The following is a 6,795-nucleotide window of genomic DNA, read 5'->3' as shown; positions in this document are numbered from 1 at the left end:
GCGTAGTTGATTTCTAGATAGAAAATGTTTTTGAGGACACTCCCCCACAACCCTCGGGGCAAGGGTTTTAAGTTATGGCCTGGGGGCATATAAGGTTTTTTTTATAGAAGGCGTCGTCGTAGCAACTTCAAAACAGGCTCATTCGATTGGAAATTCGAAGGGCTATTACCCTTTTTAAAAGTCAAAAGTGACTGGAGGGTGACTAACCCCCCCCCTCCAACGCCCATCATTCCCCCAAACACATCCAATCAAAATTTTGAGATAGGCATTTTGTTCAGCGTAGTTGATTTCCAGATAGAAAATGTTTTTGAGGAGGGAACTCAACCACAGCCATTTTATTCAACGTAGTTGAAAGTTTTGGAAATTAGGTCTTAAAGGATGACAACCCCTCCCTCCAGAACCCTCAGGAGAAGGGTTGTAAGTTATGCCCTTGGGTACATAAAGTTTTTATCGAAAGCGTTGTCGAAGAAACTTCAAAACGGCTCATTCAATTGGAAACTGAAAGGGCTAGTGCCTTTTTTAATAGTTGAAAGTGATTGGACAGCGACTAACGCCCCTCTTACGCCCACCATTTTCCAAAACACATCCAATAAAAATTTTGAGATATCCATTTTGTTCAACGAAGTTGAACAAAATTAGGTTCTGGAAATTAGGTCTTTTAGGATGATAACCCCCCTCAGAGCCCTCAGTGCAAGGGTTGTAAGTTATGCCCTGGGGGCATATAAGGTTTATATAGAAAGTTGTTTTATAAATCATAGGCATCACGATCGCACTGCCTAAGTAAAGAACGGGGACACTCGAGAACGAGACAAGAAACGGGGACTAAGTAAAGAGGAGGACACTCCCCCACGACCCTCAGGGCAAGGGTTTTAAGTTATGCCTTGGGGCATATAAGAACGATGTTTGCACAATGTATTATTTATTATTTTTTCCTTCAGAGCAGGGCACTTCGTATCGAAGAAGTTGTCCTAGAAACCTCGAAAAGCACTCATTCAATTCGAAATTGGAGTGCTTGTGCCCTTTTTAATAGTCGAAAGTGATTGGAAGGTTACTAAAACCCTTCTCACGCCCACCATTTCCCTGAACACATCCGATCAAAATTTTGAGATAGCAAAGTTGTTTAACGTAGTTGAAAGTTCTGGAAATTTGGTCCTAGACGATGACAACCACCCTAACAGACCTTAGGGTAAGGGTTGTAATTTATGCCTTGGGGGCATATAAGGTGTTTATAGAAAGCGTTGTCGTTTCCTAAAGGGCTCATTTGATTGGAAATCAAAAGGCCTAGTGCCCTTTTTAATAGTCTAAATGATTGGAAGGCTTGCCATTTTTATAGTAAAGATCAAAGTGGGTATAATGTATTATTTTTTGTTGTTGTTGTTTAGACCAGGGAACTTCGTATCGAAGGAGTTGTCGTGGGAACTTTGAAAAGGGCTCATTTGATTGAAAATAGAAAGGGATGATGTCCATTTTAATAGTGGAAAGTGATTTGAGGGCAACTAATCCCCCTTCCGCTCCCACCCTCCCGTTTTTGCTCTTAAAATTTAACCAAATCAAAATAGCGTAAGTGTATTCAAGCTATCAAAGAAAGCAAAAAGATTTTTTTGCGAATGGTATCAAGTTTTCCATTTCAGGACAACTAGAGAAGGTATGAAAATAAATTAAAAACTACTGTTTGTATCCAGATCTTTAAGAGGGTGTATGATGTTCAAAATTGCTGAAAGTTTTTCTCGAGCATACAAATAGCAGGCAAAACTAAGCGAAAAGATTTAAAGTATTATTTTCTTTTTCCCTGAAAAGACTTGGTCAATATAAAACGAACAGAAATTAATTTTAAAAAGTTTTTCAAAGAAAAGTAAAGAACTCCATCAAAATTCCGTTTCTAGAGTTTCAGTTACTATTGAGCCTTGTAGCTCCATTCTAAGAGTTCGTTTCCAATAACTGTTTGATATGTTAACAATAAATCCCAAAACTTGAAGAATAGGACTGAATCAATTCTGCGCTTATTAGGTGTTTCAATTACAAATAAAAGAATTATTGGAGTTTCGATTAGATATTAGAAGTAAAAATTAAAATCATTAAACAATTCCCAGAGTAGATATCCCCCTTACTCCCAACCCACTTCAATCATCAAACTACAATCGATTCAATCTATCTAGTTATATTTGAAATCCTATCATGAAAAGCACAAAGTCCTCAATGATTTTTTTTTTATTTAGGAAATTATATTTAATGTATACCTTCCTTCTTATATTTAAATTATTCTATTTTTGTTATATTTGCAGATGTAGAGGGTGTATTCATATCCAGCATTCACTCTACTTTCATAGCCTAGGTTTTAACAGAAGAAAATCTTATTTAGAACTGATAGATTACAGAGAAAAAAACCTCTATATATATGGAGACAATTTGACCTGAGCAAATGTTGTAAAATAGGATGTATAGTAGACCCCAAAGCCGCGCCGAAAAGTCGGGGGCGCGCCGCCGAAAAAAAACGGTGGCGCGCCGCTGAGCTTGCATCAGCGCGATGACGCCACCGCTGATTCTATCGGCGGCGGCGTCACTAATACACCGCCGTTTTTTTGTTTTGTTTTTTTTCTCTCTTTTTTGGTTATCAATATCGACCTCCGGGCTTTAACCGTCATCCCGGCTAATCTGTTTCTTAAAGAAAAATACTGTCATCTTGGGCTCGCCATGTATATCGGTTCGTAGGAAGGAGAAGAAGAAATTTTTCTTGAAACAATATTCTACCTTCCACTTTAAAATTCTGTTAATTTTTCTTTCTGATTTTTCGGATGAAAAGAGGTAGGTAAAAGAGCATTAGACAATTCAGGATGTTATCATAGGCAGCGCAATCGCGCTGCCTAAGTAAAGAACAATGTTGGCACAGTGTATTATTTTTTTTTTCCATACCAGGGCAATTTGTATCGAAGGAGTTGTCGTAGAAACTTCAAAAAAGGCTCATTGGATTGGAAATTGAAATAGCTAGTGCCCTTTTTAATAGTCGAAAGTGATTGGAAGGCAGCTAACACGCCTTCCATGCCCACCATTTCCCCAAACGCATCCAATCAAAATTCTAAGATAGCCATTTTGTTCGGAGTAATTGATTTACAGAGAGAAAATATGTTTTTGAGGAGGTTACTCCCCCACAACCCTTAGGGCAAGGGTTTTAAGTTATGCCCCGGGGTTATATAAGAACGAAGTTGGTACAATGTATTATTGATTATTTTTTCCCTTTAGGCCAGGGCACTTCGTATCGAAGAAGTTGTCTTTGAAACTTCGAAAAGGGCTCATTCAACTAGAAATTAAAGTGGCTTGTGCCCTTTTTAATAGTCGAAAGTGATTGAAAGGCAACTGACACCCCTTCCAAAGCCCACCATTTCCCGAAACACATCCAATCAAAATTTTCAGATAGCCATTTTGTTTAAAGTAGTTGAAAGTTCTGGAATTTGGGTCTTAGAGGATGACCACCACCCTCACAGCCCTTAGGGTAAGGGTTGTAATTTATGCCCTGGTGGTATATAAGGTGTTTATAGAAAGCATCGTCATAGAAACCCAAAAAGGGATCATTCGATTGGAAATCGAAAGGCCTAGTGCCCTTTTTTAATAATCGAAAATGATTGGAAGAATTGACATTTTTATAGTAAAGATCGATGTGGGTATAATGTATCATTTTTTTTTTTTTGTTGTTTAGACCAGGGTACTTCGTATCGAAGGAGTTGTCGTAGGAACTTCGAAAAGGGCTTATTGAATTAAAAATAGAAAGGGCTGATGTCCTTTTTAATATTCGAAAGTAATTGGAGGGAAACTTGTCCCCCTCCCACTTGCCTTTATGTTTAAAAAGTAAATGTTGCCTTAAGGTTAAACCAAAATGCACTGTGTTAATGCTAACTCCCAATAAGGTATTTCAGCAGTATCCCAAGAAACGACTAAGGGTATTATGTTCAAACTTTCGGGGCTGCTTCTGCTCTTAAAATTTAACCAAATAAAAATAGCGTAAGTGTATCCAAGCTATCAAAGAAAGTAAACAGATTTGTTTGCGAATGGTATAAAGTTATTCATTTCAGGTCAACTAGATGAGGTATGAAACTAAATTAAACACTACTATTTGTGTCCAGATTTTTAAAAGGGTCTATATTGTCAAAAATTAAATTTTTTTTTTCCAGCATACAAATAGCTGGCCAAACTATAAATTCTTAAAAAAACGAAAAGATTTAAAGTATTATTTTCTTTTTCCCTGAGAAGACAATGTCAATGTAAAACGAACAGAAATTAATTAAAAAAAACTGTTTCCAGAAAATAAGTTTTTCAAAGAAAATTAAAGAACTCCTTTAAACAAAAATGAACAAAAATAAAATCAAATAATCTACAAAGCGTGAAACTACCACAAATCAGCATCGATAAATAAATGACACCCAGAACCAACAGAAATTACAATAAATAACCGAGTCAAACTCAAAATGAGCAGAAATTAACATAAGTTGGGCTCAAAACCCCTATACCTTCCAAAGGCCAGAATAAAGTTTTCACTTTACTGAAAAAATACGAATGAATGTGCATTGTCAGTTTATACATATACTGATATTTAGTAATCAAAATGTTAATATTATTCGGTTTATTAAAGTTATAAAAGTAAAAACATTTATATTTTTTCAGCAAAGTGCAAATTTTGTTCTGGCTTTGGGAAGACATATGGGTTTTGAGTTCTACTCATCTTAATTTCTGCTCGTTTCGAGTTTGACTCGGTTATTTGTTGTAATTTATGTTCGTTTTGGGTTTCATTTATTTATCGATGCTCAATGGCTCCGGGCAGAGTGAACAAACTCACTTTTGTTACATCAATTGTAACTGAAGGGATGTAACCACTGATTTAAAATTGTTGGCGTTGTTAAGCCATGGTATCTGACTTGTATACAGTGTTTTTTCAATGTTGTTATTTGTTTTTTTCACTTCCTTTTTGTATGTATTTGATGAACAGGAGATGTTCGAACTTCAAACTTTGAAAGTTATACACACATTAACCGAAATCATTAACAAGAAGAAAATGACTAACCGCGGGATTTTATAGGAACCATGCGATGTTAAACATAAGCACAACATAGGTTTCCCTGGGTCTAGTGGTTAAAAATGAGAATTCTACCTGGTCTGATCAACGGTGAACATAAGCACTTTCCGCATGGCCCAACAAATTCCTCTTTTATCATATTATTCTTGTATGTATTTAGCCAATCATTCGAAAATCCTTATTAAAATTAAGCCGAGGGTGAACGTGCTTGGTGATGTGGAATTTTTATTATTATTTTTAATCAGAAAAATCAGCGCGCCATGGCGTGCTGCGAGTCAGAAATCGGCGCCGCGCCGCCAAAAAAATTTCGGCACACCGCCGATAATAAATCACACATTCGCCCCGTCATGTTGGCGGGGCGCGGCTTCGGGGATTAATGTATAGAACATTTTTGCAATTTGTGATTAACTAGGTTCGCCTATTATCTTGATGATAACACTCTAGGGGTCTATATCTGATATGGACATATGGTGGCAAATCAGAAGTTTCCAAGGCGGTATATTTGCATAGATGCTGATCTGGAACATATTAGGAACTGTAGTGAATCACAAATTTGTGTTTTTTTTTTATTAATTAGCTTCTTGTAGGATTTATTTGATTGAATCATGAATTGACACGTTATATTGTGAAAAATCACTAGATTTAGGAAAAAATCCCTAGTTTTAGATAAAAAATCACTAGCTCGAAGAAAATAACTAGGCAACATGAAAAAACACTAGAAATAGTGATAAATCATTAGGGGTAGCAACCCTGATCATGAGGCCTAAAACTGCTAGGCTACTGATCAAAAACTTAACCAAATTCTTAATCCGAACAATCAAACCACTAATAATTTATATACTTACCGCACTTGTTTTACACTAAGCCATGCTTTGTTAGTCTGCTTCGTTCTCCTGGTTGTTTTTAATAGTGTTGGGCAATATTCAATATCGATATTGATATATCGATATATCAGAGCAAATATCGATATTGAAACGAAAATATCGATATCGAAAACGATATTTGAACATATTTGACTATTTTCGGCCTTTTCTGCTACTGGGAAACGTCCTGAAGAAAAGATCCAACATAGAAAATTGTTTGGGAAATGGGCGAGAAGAAGAACAATGATGTATTTAATCCATTGACTCATACATGCTGATATACAGCATACTTACCTGTATCCAGTAGTTGGCATAGCCTGTTCTCAAACTAACAATATGTTTAGTCAGGAGAACTTCCAAATGTTGCTGAGAACCTCCAAAAGGCCTTGACTGTATTAATGCCTTCTAAGCTGATAGACCTTTCTCATATAAAAGAGAATTGGCTTTCTATGCTTAATCCAAATATATAGGATTCATTCCGTTTAGTGTTTCCATCAAAAGATACGAGCCTGAGAAAATTTGTGTGATTTTTGGGAAAGGGGAGAAACCCCCCAAAAAGTCAAAGAATCTTAAAGAAAAGCGTACCATCAGATTCAGCATATCATGGAACCCTACTTGTAAAGATTTTAACCTCCGTCAGCGTAAATGTAGAATTTTGTATTTTTTGTCAGAATAAAAATCACGGATGCATGTTTATTTATTCCTCTATCTTTCGCCAGCGTGATCGCATCAATTCAAAGGCCCAAGAATGTTGGGAAAGTGCTCGTTCGAAAGAAAATAACAGTTCTAGTTCCCTTTTAAAGTGACCCGAGATATTGGAGAGCCAATAGCCCCCCTCCCACGCCCTTTTTCCCTGAAAACACCCGATCC

At 36.6% G+C, this 6,795-nt stretch overlaps 1 protein-coding gene across 2 annotated transcripts in view; it reads right to left on the bottom strand.

Annotated features, from left to right (window-relative positions):
• The window catches only part of LOC148949596 (uncharacterized), a 102,366-nt gene extending 96,397 nt beyond the window's left edge, over positions 1-5,969 (bottom strand). For both annotated transcript variants that reach the window (XM_089093026.1, XM_089093028.1), the window contains exon 1: positions 5,908-5,969. The gene's annotated coding sequence lies outside the window, so the exon portion shown is untranslated. The remainder of the gene's footprint in view (positions 1-5,907) is intronic.
• Positions 5,970-6,795: the final 826 nt, after the last annotated feature.

The sequence above is a fragment of the Artemia sp. Qi Xiang Cuo genome, chromosome 8 (genome assembly GCF_049724085.1).
Source record: "Artemia sp. Qi Xiang Cuo chromosome 8, ASM4972408v1, whole genome shotgun sequence".
NCBI lineage: Eukaryota > Metazoa > Arthropoda > Branchiopoda > Anostraca > Artemiidae > Artemia > Artemia sp. Qi Xiang Cuo.
This window is presented reverse-complemented; position numbering and strand designations above follow the sequence as displayed.